This window comes from Bombina bombina, chromosome 8 (assembly GCF_027579735.1).
Source record: "Bombina bombina isolate aBomBom1 chromosome 8, aBomBom1.pri, whole genome shotgun sequence".
NCBI classification, from domain to species: domain Eukaryota; kingdom Metazoa; phylum Chordata; class Amphibia; order Anura; family Bombinatoridae; genus Bombina; species Bombina bombina.
The window spans coordinates 351,096,018-351,112,611 of record NC_069506.1 but is presented as its reverse complement, the minus strand read 5'-3'; positions in this window follow the sequence as shown (position 1 = coordinate 351,112,611).

Sequence of the window (16,594 nt, the reverse complement as noted above, 5' to 3'; positions counted from 1 at the left end):
TATTAGCAAATCGTCTTAATAAATTTCTCCCGAGCTTAATTTCCACTGACCAAGTTGGATTTGTCCCGGGCCGAGAGGCGCGCGACAACACCAACAAAATAATACAATTAATCAACCATGCACAAGTGAAGGGAATCCCCACGGCACTCTTCGCGACAGACGCGGAAAAAGCCTTCGACCGCGTTGACTGGCTTTTTTTACGGCAGACCATGAAGGCAATGAATTTTGGCGATCCCTTTATCAACATGACCTTTGCGCTGTACTCGTCCCCAAATGCACGTGTAAGAGTTAATGGCACTCTATCAGATGCTTTTCCCATTTCTAACGGGACAAGGCAGGGGTGCCCCCTCTCCCCGCTTCTTTTTGCCCTGACAATCGAGGTGTTGGCTCATAAAGTGAGAAATAACCCAAAAATAACAGGTATACAGATAGGAGACTCAGAATATAAACAGGCACTATACGCCGACGATGTCCTTTATACACTCACTAACATTGACACATCGATACCCGAGCTCTTGAGAGAACTTAATGAATATGGCTCGCTCTCTAACTTCCTCTTAAATATTACAAAATCAGAACTCCTTAACATTAACGCACCACAAGAACACACTCAACTCTTAGCAGTAAAATATAAAATCCCAGTAACAGCCACTAAACTTAAATACCTCGGCATATATCTCTCAGCGAACCCCCAAAACCTCTTTACATACAATTATTTATCTCTGAAGAAAGATATCATCAATGACTTATCTTCTTGGAAGAATAAATCATTATCTTGGTTGGGGAAAATAGGGATAATTAAAATGAACATTCTGCCCCGTATTCTATATGTCCTGCAGACAGTCCCAATTTCTTTACCAAGAGACTTTCTACCACAATTACAAAGGTCTTTAGAGCGGTTTATATGGTCTGGGATAAAACCTAGAATAGCAAGAAAGACACTATATCTCCCCCGTGAAAGGGGCGGACTGGGATTCCCTGATTTGACTTTATATAGGCAGGCCATACAATTACAGAGACTGACCGAATGGTCTCATAACACTACACAGAAACAATGGGTGAGGATGGACGGTCAGATTCTACAACTCCATAATGTAGGCACCCTAGCCTGGGTCCCCATATCTAAACGTCCCGACACGCTTCATAGATATCATCTAACATCAGAAACGCTGCATGAGTGGGATAGACTTTTGGCCACTAGCACACACGTATCCTCCCGCGTTTCTCCGTTGATATCAATCATAGAACACCCTGAACTGCCTTATTCAGCGCTAAGTAAGCGTATTTGTGTCCCATACAGCCTGAGAACAGGCACTTTACACTTTGCCCTAGAGAACGGCAGATTATGCACGCAACAGACTTTGACAGATCGGCTTGGCGCTCTTTTCTCATCCTGGCTAAGATACCACCAGTTGGTACACTTCCTGTCACATCATGTACAAAGAAGTAATTTTATTAGGGACCTTACCCCATTTGAGATATTGTGTTCTAGCATGCAACCCCCTAAAAAGCTAATATCTAAATTATACAAATTGCTTCTGCTCCCCCCTGATGTTCCATTGCCCTCTTACACCAGGGCTTGGAACAAAGAACTTAACCATATGATAGATGAGGATAGTTGGCTCAAGTCTTTCAGATTGATAAAACGTTCCTCAGTCTCTGCTAGAGTGCAGGAGATACAATTAAAATTACAGACCAGGTGGTATTACACCCCAGCAAGATTACATCTCTTCTTTCGCTCAGCCAGCGCAAGTTGCTGGAGAGGATGTGGAGAGGAAGGAACTCTCTTGCACATTTGGTGGACTTGCCCGAAGCTGACCGTCTATTGGACGACAGTTTTAGCAGAAATATCGAGCAGATTGGATCTGCACATCCCAAACACACCTGAAACAATTTTGTTTGTACACCTTCCAGACACTAAACTAGACCACATACGTGCCCTTCTTTTAATTATGCTTACAGGTGCTAAAATGCCTATCCCTAAAAAATGGAAAGCTTCTGATCCCCCAACGGTTGGCGACTGGCATTCCTCTGTTGAGGAGCTGTTGGCACTAGAAAGATTGCACTACCTTAAAAGCAACCAGCTAGCACTATATGATATGATGATGACTACCTGGAAAGCTGACACTGTCTGCCCCTCTGCTGTTCACGACAACCACTCATGAACATTACATGCATTTTAAACAGGTTTTTTTTTTTTTTTTTTTTTTTTTTTTTTTTTTTTTTTTTTTTTTTTTTTTTTTTCTCTCCCCCGCACCACTCCTCCCCCTCCCTATTTGTCTCTCTTATTTCCTTCACTTACTCTTCCTCTGTCATAAGTCTCTCTTCCGGTACACTTGGGCTTCCAAAATTTAATGGTTACAATGTGAAGTAATTTCAAAAACAAAAATTTAAAATTACAAGCCTAATATTTATAATTACATGTTGAAGGTTGCAGGAGATCATTACTTTGTATATACATAATTACTAGACATTGTTAAACTCCAATTGTCTTGACCGTGACAGGTCAATATTTTATTTTTATTTTATTTTTATCTCTTTTCTCCATTTGTATGCTTGATTCCATGTAACTTGCTGATTTTTGTTTAATAAAGCTTGTTTAAAAAAAAAAAAAAAAAAAAAAAAATTGTTTAATTGTTATTCTGAATCATCAGTTTGCTCGTGCCATTGAATTGCACTTTCCTCCTGCCTGCCAGCCTGTGTGCCAGGCCCAACTAGCCAATTAGTGCCACCAATCATATTTCTTTTAACAGTCTTGAAAAAATTGTAAATCATCACTGTTTTGAATGTGAATCTGCAGTCTACTAGTGCCCTTGAATTGCATTTTCCTCCTGCCTGCCAGCCTGTGTGCCAGGCCGACTTGCCAACTAGTTACACCAATCCTAGTTGTTGTCACAGTATTGTTAATATTTAAAATTAAAAATTGTTTGATTGTTATTCTGAATCATCAGTTTGCTCGTGCCATTGAATTGCACTTTCCTCCTGCCTGCCAGCCTGTGTGCCAGGCCCAACTAGCCAATTAGTGCCACCAATCATATTTCTTTTAACAGTCTTGAAAAAAATGTAAATCATCACTGTTTTGACTGTGAATCTGCAGTCTACTAGTGCCCTTGAATTGCATTTTCCTACTGCCTGCCAGCCTGTGTGCCAGACCGACTTTCCAACTAGTTACACCAATCCTAGTTGTTGTCACAGTATTGTTAATATTTAAAATTAAAAATTGTTTGATTGTTTTTCTGAATCATCAGTTTGATCGTGCCATTGAATTGCACTTTCCTCCTGCCTGCCAGCCTGTGTGCCAGGCCCAACTAGTCAATTAGTGCCACCAATCATAATTCTTGTAACCGTCTTGAAAAAATTGTAAATCATCACTGTTTTGACTGTGAATCTGCAGTCTACCAGTGCCCTTGAATTGCATTTTCCTCCTGCCTGCCAGCCTGTGGGCCAGGCCAACTTGCCAACTAGTTACACCAATCATATTTGTTGTCACAGTATTGTTAATATTTAAAATTAAAAATTGTTTGATTGTTATTCTGAATCATCAGTTTGCTTGTGCCATTGAATTGCACTTTCCTCCTGCCTGCCAGCCTGTGTGCCAGGCCCAACTAGTCAATTAGTGCCACCCATCATAATTCTTGTAACAGTCTTGAAAAAATTGAATTGTAAATCACCACTGTTTTGACTGTGAATCTGCAGTCTACTAGTGCCCTTGAATTGCATTTTCCTCCTGCCTGCCAGCCTGTGTGCCAGGCCGACTTGCCAACTATTTACACCAATCATAATTGTTGTAAAAGTATTGTTATTATTTAAAATTGTTTGATTGTTATTCTGAATCATCAGTTTGCTCGTGCCATTGAATTGCACTTTCCTCCTGCTTGCCAGCCTGTGTGCCAGGCCCAACTAGTCAATTAGTGCCACCAATCATAATTCTTGTAACCGTCTTGAAAAAATTGTAAATCATCACTGTTTTGACTGTGAATCTGCAGTCTACCAGTGCCCTTGAATTGCATTTTCCTCCTGCCTGCCAGCCTGTGGGCCAGGCCAACTTGCCAACTAGTTACACCAATCATATTTGTTGTCACAGTATTGTTAATATTTAAAATTTAAAATTGTTTGATTGTTATTCTGAATCATCAGTTTGCTTGTGCCATTGAATTGCACTTTCCTCCTGCCTGCCAGTCTGTGTGCCAGGCCCAACTAGCCAATTAGTGCCACCCATCAATCATATATCTTTTAACAGTATTGAAAAAATTGTAAATCATCACTGTTTTGACTGTGAATCTGCAGTCTACTAGTGCCCTTGAATTGCATTTTCCTCCTGCCTGCCAGCCTGTGTGCCAGGCCGACTTGCCAACTATTTACACCAATCATAATTGTTGTAAAAGTATTGTTAATATTTAAAATTAAAAATTGTTTGATTGTTATTCTGAATCATCAGTTTGCTCGTGCCATTGAATTGCACTTTTCTCCTGCCTGCCAGCCTGTGTGCCAGGCCCAACTAGCCAATTAGTGCCACCCATCATATTTCTTTTAACAGTATTGAAAAAAATTGTAAATCATCACTGTTTTGACTGTGAATTTGCAGTCAACTAGTGCCCTTGAATTGCATTCTCCTCCTGCCTGCCAGCCTGTTTGCCAGGCCGACTTGCCAACTAGTTACACCAATCATAATTGTTGTAAAAGTATTGTTAATATTTAAAATAAAAAATTGTTTAATTGTTATTCTGAATCATCAATTTGCTCGTGCCATTGAATTGCACTTTCCTCCTGCCTGCCAGCCTGTGTGCCAGGCCCAACTAGCCAATTAGTGCCACCAATCATATTTCTTTTAACAGTCTTGAAAAAATTGTAAATCATCACTGTTTTGAATGTGAATCTGCAGTCTACTAGTGCCCTTGAATTGCATTTTCCTCCTGCCTGCCAGCCTGTGTGCCAGGCCGACTTGCCAACTAGTTACACCAATCCTAGTTGTTGTCACAGTATTGTTAATATTTAAAATTAAAAATTGTTTGATTGTTATTCTGAATCATCAGTTTGCTCGTGCCATTGAATTGCACTTTCCTCCTGCCTGCCAGCCTGTGTGCAGGCCCAACTAGCCAATTAGTGCCACCAATCATATTTCTTTAACAGTCTTGAAAAAAATGTAAATCATCACTGTTTTGACTGTGAATCTGCAGTCTACTAGTGCCCTTTGAATTGCATTTTCCTACTGCCTGCCAGCCTGTGTGCCAGACCGACTTTCCAACTAGTTACACCAATCCTAGTTGTTGTCACAGTATTGTTAATATTTAAAATTAAAAATTGTTTGATTGTTATTCTGAATCATCAGTTTGATCGTGCCATTGAATTGCACTTTCCTCCTGCCTGCCAGCCTGTGTGCCAGGCCCAACTAGTCAATTAGTGCCACCAATCATAATTCTTGTAACCGTCTTGAAAAAATTGTAAATCATCACTGTTTTGACTGTGAATCTGCAGTCTACCAGTGCCCTTGAATTGCATTTTCCTCCTGCCTGCCAGCCTGTGGGCCAGGCCAACTTGCCAACTAGTTACACCAATCATATTTGTTGTCACAGTATTGTTAATATTTAAAATTAAAAATTGTTTGATTGTTATTCTGAATCATCAGTTTGCTTGTGCCATTGAATTGCACTTTCCTCCTGCCTGCCAGCCTGTGTGCCAGGCCCAACTAGTCAATTAGTGCCACCCATCATAATTCTTGTAACAGTCTTGAAAAAATTGAATTGTAAATCACCACTGTTTTGACTGTGAATCTGCAGTCTACTAGTGCCCTTGAATTGCATTTTCCTCCTGCCTGCCAGCCTGTGTGCCAGGCCGACTTGCCAACTAGTTACACCAATCATAATTGTTGTAAAAGTATTGTTATTATTTAAAATTGTTTGATTGTTATTCTGAATCATCAGTTTGCTCGTGCCATTGAATTGCACTTTCCTCCTGCTTGCCAGCCTGTGTGCCAGGCCCAACTAGCCAATTAGTGCCACCCATCATATTTCTTTTAACAGTCTTGAAAAAATTGTAAATCATCACTGTTTTGACTGTGAATCTGCAGTCTACTAGTGCCCTTGAATTGCATTTTCCTCCTGCCTGCCAGCCTGTGTGCCAGGCCGACTTGCCAACTAGTTACACCAATTATAATTGTTGTAAAAGTATTGTTAATATTTAAAATTAAAAATTGTTTGATTGTTATTCTGAATCATCAGTTTGCTCTTGCCATTGAATTACACTTTTTTCCTGCCTGCCAGAATGTGTGCCAGGCCCAACTAGTCAATTAGTGCCACCAATCATAATTCTTGTAACAGTCTTGAAAAAATTGTAAATCATCACTGTTTTGACTGTGAATCTGAAGTCTACTAGTGCCCTTGAATTGCATTTCCTCCTGCCTGCCAGCCTGTGTGCCAGGCCGACTTGCCAACTAGTTACACAAATCATATTTGTTGTCACAGTATTGTTAATATTTAAAATTAAAAATTGTTTGATTGTGATTCAGAATCATTAGTTTGCTCGAGCCATTGAATTGCACTTTCCTCCTGCCTGCCAGCCTGTGTGCCAGGCCAACTTGTCAACCAGTTACACCAATCATATTTGTTGGCACATTATTGTTAATATTTAAAATTAAAAATTGTTCGATTGTGATTTTGAATCATCAGTTTGCTCGTGCCATTGAATTGCACTTTCCTCCTGCCTGCCAGCCTGTGTGCCAGGCCCAACTAGCCAATTAGTGCCACCAATCATATTTCTTGTAACAGTATAGAAAAAATTGTAAATCATCACTTTTTGGACTGTGAATCTGCAGTCTACTAGTGCCCTTGAATTGCATTTTCCTCCTGCCTGCCAGCCTGTGTGCCAGGCCCAACTAGCCAATTAGTGCCACCAATCATATTTCATGTAACAGTATTGATAAAAATTTAAATCATAACTGTTTTGATTGTGAATTTTCAGTCTCCTAGTGCCATTGAATTGCAGTTGCCTGCCTGCCAGCGTGTGTGCCAGGCCCACTTGCCATTTCCAACTAGTGCCACCAATCATATTTGTTCTAACAGTATTGTCAAAAAATTTTCAAAATACATTTTTGGACTATGAAGCATGACTTAGCTAGTTTAATCTAATTGCAGTTGCCTTCCTCCCAGCATGTGTGCCAGACCGGCCCATTTGCCAACTATTGCCAACAATCATATTTGTTGTCACAGTACTTCTAATATTTAAAAAAATTACAATCTGTGACTTTTAAACATCTGTCTTTTTTTGGTTGTCAGTCTTACAGCGTATACTTGCCCAGTGCCACCACTCATAATTTGTGTAATAGTATTGTCAGTGTCCATTTTAAACAAAAATGACAGGCAGAGGCAGGCCACCCCGCAGGTTCCATGGTCATGGCGCTGTGATTCCTTTAGACCCTACAAATATGCACATTGTTCAGAAGCCGGGTGCCAGGGGGTCGCAAAAAGTTCTGAGGAGGACCTAGTTGAATGGCTAACACAGGACACCCAATCTTCTTCAGCTTCCGCTCCAAGTCCTCCTAACCTTGACGCACCATCTACGTCCAGCTGTGCTTTGGGCAGGTCTCAAGTGACCAGTGCCACTCGCCCGCCTGTCTCCACCACCAACACTAGCACCACAGCTGCTTCACTTGATCTGTCACAGGAGTTATTGACACATCAGTTGGAAGAAATGAGTGATGTGCAACCATCATTGAAAGAGGATGTAGATAACAGTGACATGTCTCAGTCAGGCAGCATTACAGACATGGAGGTACGGTGTGATGATGATGATGTTGTACCCGCTGCTGCTTCCTTTCTCGATGTGTCAGATACAAGTGAAGCGGTTGATGATGATGTGTTGGTGGATGTCACGTGGGTGCCCGCTAGAAGAGAAGAAGAAGAGGGGGAAAGTTCAGATGGGGAGAAAAAGAGGAGGAGGAGGAGGAGACGAGTTGGAAGCAGGGGGAGGTCGTTGAAAGGAGATAGTGGCACAGTCAAACAGCATGTATCGGCACCCGGGGTCAGCCAGACAGCATGCCGATGCCCATCAACGCATGCTGTTGCCACCACCAGAATGCCGTCATCGCAGAGCTCAGCAGTGTGGCATTTTTTTTGTGTGTCTGCCTCTGACAACAGCGATACCATTTGCAACCTGTGCCAAAAGAAACTGAGTCATGGGAAGTCCAACACCCACCTAGTACAACTGCTTTGCGAAGGCACATGGTCTCCCATCACAAACGCCATTGGGAAGAACACATGAGTACAAGCAGCACACAAACTGAAAGCCGCCCTCCTCCTCCTGCTCCAGCATCTTCAGCCACGTCAACCAGTGCTGTCCTCCTTGCCCCCTCTCAACCATCCTCCACTGAGTCTCTCTTACGTAGCAGTTCCTGGTCATCTGCCCACAGTCAGCTGTCTGTCAAGGACATGTTTGAGCGTAAGAAGCCAATTTCTCAAAGTCACCCCCTTGCCCGGCGTCTGACAGCTGGCTTGTCTGAACTCTTAGCCCGCCAGCTTTTACCATACAAGCTGGTGGAGTTTGATGCTTTCAAAAAAATTGTATCTATTGGGACACCGCAGTGGAAGGTACCTGGCAGAAATTTCTTTTCACTAAAGGCAATCCCAAACCTGTACTCTGTTGTTCGAAAGGAAGTTATGGCATGTCTGGAACACAGCGTTGGGGCAAGGGTCCATATGACCACGGATAGCTGTTCTGCAAAGCATGGTCAGGGCAGGTATATCACCTACACTGCACATTGGGTAAACCTGCTGACGTCTGACAAGCATGGAATGCGTGGCTCTGCAGAAGAGTTGGTGACACCGCCACGACTTGCAGGCAGGCCTGCTGCTACCTCCTCTACTCCTCCTACTCCATCCTCTTCCATAACCTCTTCCATAACCACTTCCATCTATGGCACCCCCCAGCTCCCCAGGTACTATGCTACAACCCGGGTATGGCAGTGTCACGCCGTCTTGGGGTAGACTTGCCTGAAAGCGGAGAGTCACACCGCACCAGCACTCCTGACCGCCCTGAACGCACAGGTGGATCAGTGGCTGACTCCGCACCAACTGGAGATTGGCAAGGTTGTTTCTGACAATGGAAGTAATTTGGTGGCGGCATTGAAATTGGGCAAGTTGACACATGTGCCGTGCATGGCACATGTGTGTAATCTGATTGTACAACAATTTGTCCATAAGTACCCAGGCTTACAGGACGTCCTGAAGCAGGCCAGGAAGGTGTGTGGCCATTTCAGGAGCTCCTACATGGCCATGGCGCACTTGTCTGATATCCAGCGGCGAAACAACCTGCCAGTGAGGCGCTTGATTTGCGACAGCCCGACATGGTGGAATTCAACACTCCTAATGTTTGACCGCCTGCTCCAACAAGAAAAAGCTGTTAATGAGTATTTGTATGACCGGGGTGCTAGGACAGCCTCTGGGGAGCTGGGGATTTTTTTGGCCAAATTACTGGATGCTCATGTGCAATGCCTGTAGGCTCATGCGTCCTTTTGAGGAGGTGACAAACCTTGTCAGTCGCACCGAAGGCACCATCAGCAATATCATACCATTTGTTTTCTTCCTGGAGCGTGCCCTGCGCAGAGTGCTGGATCAGGCCGTAGATGAGCGTGAAGAGGAAGAGTTGTGGTGTCCATCACCCGCACACAAACAGCCTTATCAGCATTGCTTGCTGGACCTGCGGCAACGCAGGAAGAGGATTGTGAGGAAGAGGAGTCAGAGGAGGAATGTGACTTGGAGGAGGAGGAGGAGGAAGACCGAGCACAACAGGCATCCCAGGGTGTTCGTTGTTGTCACCTTTCTGGTACCCGTGGTGTTGTACCTGGCTGGGGGGAAGAAGATACCCTCAGTGAGATCAGTGAGGAAGAGGAACGGGACATGATTAGCTCGGCATCCAATCTTGTTCAAATGGGTTCTTTCATGCTGTCGTGCCTGTTGAGGGACCCTCGTATAAAAAAGCTGAAGGAGAACGACCTGTACTGGGTGTCCACGCTCCTCAACCCCCGGTATAAGCATAAAGTGCCTGAAATGTTACCAAATTACTGCAAGTCAGAAAGGATGGAGAATTTTAAAAATAAATTAAAAAATATGCTTTACACAGCGTATAAGGGTGATGTCACAGCACAACGGGAATGTAACAGGGGAAGAGATGAAAGTAATCCTCCTCCTCCCACGACCACGGCGGCAAGGACAGGATGCTTTCCTGACGTCTTGTTGATGGAGGACATGCGTACCTTTTTTAACTCACATGCATCCCCAGAGCCTTTCGGGATCCAGCCTCAGAGAAAAACTCAACCGGCAGGTAGCAGACTACCTAGCATTAACTGCGGATCTCGACACTCTCAGGAGCGATGGACCCCTTGACTACTGGGTGTGCAGGCTTGACTTGTGGCCTCAGCTATCCCAATTTGCAATAGAACTTCTGGCCTGCCCCGCTTCAAGTGTCCTGTCCGAAAGGACCTTCAGTGCAGCCGGAGGTTTTGTCACTGAGAAGAGAAATCGCCTAGGTCAAAAAAGCCTTGACTATCTCACTTTTATTAAAATGAATGAGGGATGGATCCCGAAGGGACTGACATTGGGCGATACATTTGAGTAAAAAAGGCCTGATGATGAGATGAGCTGGCTTGGGCTACAACTGGTACACACGCTGGCTTTTTTTTTCTTATAATGCAGGATGACTTGCTTGACTTATCCGCCAACAACTAGTGTTCAAGCCACAAGCTTTTAGTGCACTTTCTAAATGTTTTACAAACATCATTTTTTCTGGCCGCTGCTACAGCAGTGGCTACAACAATACCCAATTTTTCAGTCATTTGTACATGCCTAATTTTTCTGGCCTCTGCTGCTGCTCTGTGGGTACAAAACTCAAATAAAAAAATAAGGCACATAACAGTGATTAAACTGTTAAGAATAGTACAACTTAACACACCACTCATATCTGGTGGACCATTAAATTGCATGCGCAGTGCCCCAAATGTGAAGGAGGAGGACCGACCAAGCATCTTTATCCGTCTCTTGGTTGCTCTAAATTATCTCCGGGTTCCATCGATGCCATACCTGTACTCTATTGTGCAAAAGGGTGGCATATGTGGTGTTTCATGCTGTTGTGCCTGTTGCGGGTCGTGGCCCATGGTATAAAAAGGCTGAAGGAGAACGACCTGTAATGGTTGTCCAAGCACATTTTTTAAATGTTCCTCTCAATTATCTCCGGGTTCCTAAAATCAATGGCATACCTGTACTTGATTGTGCAAAAGGATGGCATATGTGGTGTTTCCTGCAGTTGTTTCTGTTGAGGGTGCTGGACCCTCTTATAAAAAGGCTGAAGGAGAACGAACTGTACTGGGTGTCCAAGCATGTTTTTTTTGCCAATTTCACATTTCCAAAAAATTATCTCTGGGTTTCTAAAATCAATGCTGTACCAGTACTCTATTGTTCAAAAGGATGCCATATGTCCTCTTTCCTGCTGTTGTTTTTGTTGAGGGTCCTGGACCCTCTTTTAAAAAGGCTGAAGTAGAAAGAAGTGTCCTGAGTGTCCAATCAATGATTTTTTCTATTTCCCGTTTCATAACAATTATCTCCGGGTTTCTAAAATCAATGCTGTACCTGTACTCTATTGTTCAAAAGGATGCCATATGTCCTCTTTCCTGCTGTTGTTTCTGTTGAGGGTCCTGAACCCTCTTATAAAAAGGCTGAAGTTGAAAGAAGTGTACTGGCAGTCCAATCAATGATTTTTTCTAGTTCCCGTTTCATATCAATTATCTCCGAATTTCTTAAATCAATGCTGTACCTGTACTCTATTGTTCAAAAGGATGCCATATGTTCTCTTTCCAGCTGTTGTTTCATATGAGGGTCCTGGAGCCTCTTATAAAAAGGCTGAAGTAAAAAGAATTGTACTGGGTGTCCAATATTTTTTTTGGTTCAATCTCACGGTTGCAACAAATTATCTCATGGTTTCTAAAATCAATGCCTTCCCTGTAATCTATTGTTCAAAAGGATGCCATATGTCCTCTTTCCTGCTGTTGTTTCTGTTGAGGGTCCTGGACCCTCTTATAAAAAGGCAGAAGGAGAAAGAAGTGTACTGGGTGTCCTGTCCAATCAATGTTTTTTTCTATTTCCCGGTTGCAACAAATTATCTCTGGGTTTCTAAAATCAATGCTTTACCTGTAATATATTGTTCCAAAGGATGCCATATGTCCTCTTTCATGCTGTTGTTTCGGTTAAGGATGCTGGACCCTCTTCTAAAAAGGCCTAAGGGTAAAGCGGTGTACTGGGTGTCCAATCAATGTTTTTTTTATTTCCCTGTTCATAAAAATTATCTCAGGGATTCGATAATCAATGCCTTACCTGTAATCTATTGTTCAAAAGGATGCCATATGTCCTCTTTCCTGCTGTTGTTTCTGTTGAGGGTCCTGGACCCTCTTATAAAAAGGCCGAAGGAGAAAGAAGTGTACTGGGTTTCCTGTCCAATGTTTTTTCTATTTCACGTTTCCTAAAAATTATCTCTGGGTTTCTAAAATCAATGCTTTACCTGTACTCTATTGTTCAAAAGGATGCCCTATGTCCTCTTTTTTGCTGTTGTCTCGGTTGAGGGTCCTGGACCCTCTTCTAAAAAGGCCTAAGGATAAAGAAGTGTACTGGGTGTCCAATCAATGTTTTTTTCTATTTCCCTGTTCATAAAAATTATCTCAGGGATTCTAAAATCAATGCCTTACCTGTAATCTATTGTTCAAAAGGATGCCATATGTCCTCTTTCCTGCTGGTGTTTCGGTTGAGGGTCCTGGACCCTCTTATAAAAAGGCCTAAGGATAAAGAAGTGTACTGGGTGTCCTGTCCAATCAATGTTTTTTTCTATTTCCCGGTTGCAACAAATTATCTCTGGGTTTCTAAAATCAATGCCTTACCTGTAATCTAATGTTCTAAAGGATGCCATATGTCCTCTTTCCTGCTGTTGTTTCTGTTGAGGGTCCTGGACCCTCTTATAAGAAGGCAGAAGGAGAAAGAAGTGTACTTGGTGTCCTGTCCAATCAATGTTTTTTTTCTATTTCACGTTTCCTAAAAATTATCTCTGGGTTTCTAAAATCAATGCTGTACCTGTACTCTATTGTTCAAAAGGATGCCATATGTCCTCTTTCCTGCTGTTGTTTTTGTTGAGGGTCCGGGACCCGCTTCTAAAAAGGCAGAAGGAGAACGACCTGTACTGTACTGGGTGTTCAATCATGGTTATTTTTTCAATTTCATGGTTCCTAATAAATATCTCTGTGTAAGTAAAATCAATGCCATACCTCTACTCTATTGTTCAAAAGGATGGCATATGTGGTGTTTCATTCTGTTGTGGCTTTTGAGGGTCGTGGCCGTGGGCCATCGTATAAAATGGCTGAAGGAGAATGACCTGTACTGCCTTGCTGCACCTTTTAGGCAGGCCAGCTCTTTGCATACATGCCCACAGACTCTGTAACGCATGCCTCTTTTAGGGAGAGGTGCAGCCATAATGCAGGGTCAGAACCTCTGCCTGCAACTGTTATACTCGATTTTGCGAAAGGAAGTAACCTTACCATGGTTCCCTGCCCGCACGTCTTGTTGTTATATTTTGGTGAGGGTAATCATGATGGCCATGTAGACCACCCCCGAGAGGCCTGGAAGTAAGGGATGAGATGAAAGTGCTAAGAATAGTTCAACTTGAAACAACCGAGTTAGCCATGGGTGTTAGTACAAGACCGCTTGGCTTTTTTTTGTTTTGGGTGCGGCTAATCATGCAGGCCATATAGAGCTGCCACCATTCGGTGTTGTATCATGTATTAAACTAATAAGAACAGTACTACCAAAATACAGCCAATGAAGGGCCTATGAAGACTGAGCCAAGGTTGGATTGTAGTATTTTGTTAGGCTATTCATGATGGCCATGTAGACCACCACCGAGACGCCTGGAAGTAACAGGGATGAGATGAAAGTGCTAAGAATAGTACAACTTGAAACAACAAAGTTAGCCATGGGTGTTAGTCCAAGACTGCTTGGCTTTTTTTTGGTTTGGGTGCGTCTAATCATGCAGGCCATATAGAGCTGCCACCATTCGGTGTTGTATCAGGTATTAAAATAATAAGAACAGTACTACCAAAATACAGCCAATGAAGGGCCTATGAAGACTGAGCCAAGATTGGATTGTAGTATTTGTTAGGCTAATCATGATGGCCATGTAGACCACCCCCGAGAGGCATGGAAGTAACAGGGATGAGATGAAAGTGCTAAGAATAGTATAACTTGAAAAATCCAAGTTAGCCATGGCTGTTAGTCCAAGACCGCTTGGCTTTTTTTTGGTTTGGGTGCGGCTAATCATGCAGGCCATATAGAACTGTCACCATTCGGGTTGTATCAGGTATTAAACTAATAAGAACAGCACTACCAAAATACAGCCAATTAAGGGCCTATGAAGACTGAGCCAAGGTTGGAGTGTAGTATTTTGTTAGGCTAATCATGATGGCTATGTAGACCACCACAGAGAGGCCTGGAAGTAACAGGGATGAGATGAAAGTGCTAAGAATAGTACTAATTGAAACAACCGAGTTAGCCATGGGTGTTAGCCAAGACCGCTTGGCTTTTTTTTGGGTTTGGGTGCAGCTAATCATGAAGGCCAGATAGACCTGCCACCATTCGGTGTTGTCATGGTAATCAGGCAGGCCATATAGACCTCCACCAATAGGGTGAGTAACAGGTATTAAAATGCTAAGGACATTACTACTTAACACAACATAGTTACCATGGGTCCCAGAACGCATGTGTTGTTATTATATTTTGTTAGGTAATCATGAAGGCCATATAGACCTCCCCCAACAGGGTGAGTAACAGGTATTAAACTGCTAAGAACAGTACTACTTAACACAACCTAGTTACCATGGGTCCCAGAGCATATGTCTTGTTTTTATATTTTGTAAGGGTAATCATGCAGGCCATATAGACCCCCCCCCCAATAGGGTGAGTAACAGGTATTGAAATGCTAAGAACAGTACTACTTAACACAAAGTTACCATGGGTCCCAGAGCATATGTCTTATTATTATATTTTGTTCGGTTAATCATGCAGGCCATATAGACCTCCCCGGATAGGGTGAGTAACAGGTATTAAAATGCTAAGAAGAGTACTACTTAACACAACCTAGTTACCATGGGTCTCAGACCACATGTTTTGTTGTTATACTTTGTCAGGGTAATCATGCAGGCCATATAGACCTCCCCAGATAGGGTGAGTAACAGGTATTAAAATGCTAAGGACATTACTACTTAACACAACATAGTTACCATGGGTCCCAGAACGCATGTGTTGTTATTATATTTTGTTAGGTAATCATGAAGGCCATATAGACCTCCCCCGACAGGGTGAGTAACAGGTATTAAAATGCTAAGAACAGTACTACTTAACACAACCTAGTTACCATGGGTCCCAGACCCAGAGCAGATGTCTTATTATTATATTTTGTATGGGTAATCATGCAGGCCATATAGACCTCCCTAAATTGGGGGAGTTACAGGGATTAAAGTGCTAAGAATAGAACTACTTAAAACACAACCTAGTTAACATGGGTCCCAGACCGCATGTCTTATTATTATATTTTGTCGGGGTAATCAGGCAGGCCATATAGACCTCCCCTGATAGGGGGGGTAACAGGGATTAAAGTGCTAGGAAAAGTACTAATTAACACAAGCTAGTTATCATGGGTCCAACACCGTGTGTCTTGATGTTATACTTTGTCAGGGTAATCATGCAGGCCATATAGACCTCCCTTGATAGGGGGAGTAACAGGGATTACAGTTCTAAGAATAGTACTACTTAAACACATCCTAATTACCATGGGTCCCAGACCAGATGTTTTCTTATTATACTTTGTCTGGCTAATCAGGCAGGCCATATAGAGCTCCAACAAAAGGGGGGGTAACAGGGATTAAAGTGATAAGAAAAGTTTTATTTAACACAACAAAATTACCATGGGTCCCAGACCGCGTGTCTTGTTGTTATACTTTGTCAGGGTAATCATAACCGCCATATAGACCTCCACCAATAGGGGGAGTTACAGGGCTGAAAGTGCGAAGAATAGTACTACTTAACACAACCGAATTACCATGGGTCCCAGACCGCGTGTCTTGTTGTTATACTTTGTCAGAGTAATCATAACCGCCATATAGACCTCCCCCGATAGGAGGAGTTACAGGGCTGAAAGTGCTAAGAATAGTACTACTTAACACAACCTAGTTACCATGGGTCCAAGACCGCATGTTTAATTATTATACTTTGTCAGGGTAATTATATATCTAACAAATCTATCTATTTCTCTTCTATCGATTCTATCTAACTATCACTCTATGTATATCTATCTATCCTATCTAATCTATCTATCTATCTATCTTCTGTCCGGACTGTTTTGAGACAGACACTTGTGTTTTTGACATATTTGAAGTAGGAGGACAGAACAATCATCTTCTTCCATCTCCCGGTTCCAAAAATGAAGGCCATATAGACCTCCCCCGATAGGGGGAGTAACAGGTAGTAGTAAACTGCTAAGAATAGTACTACTTAACAAGTTAACACACCACGGG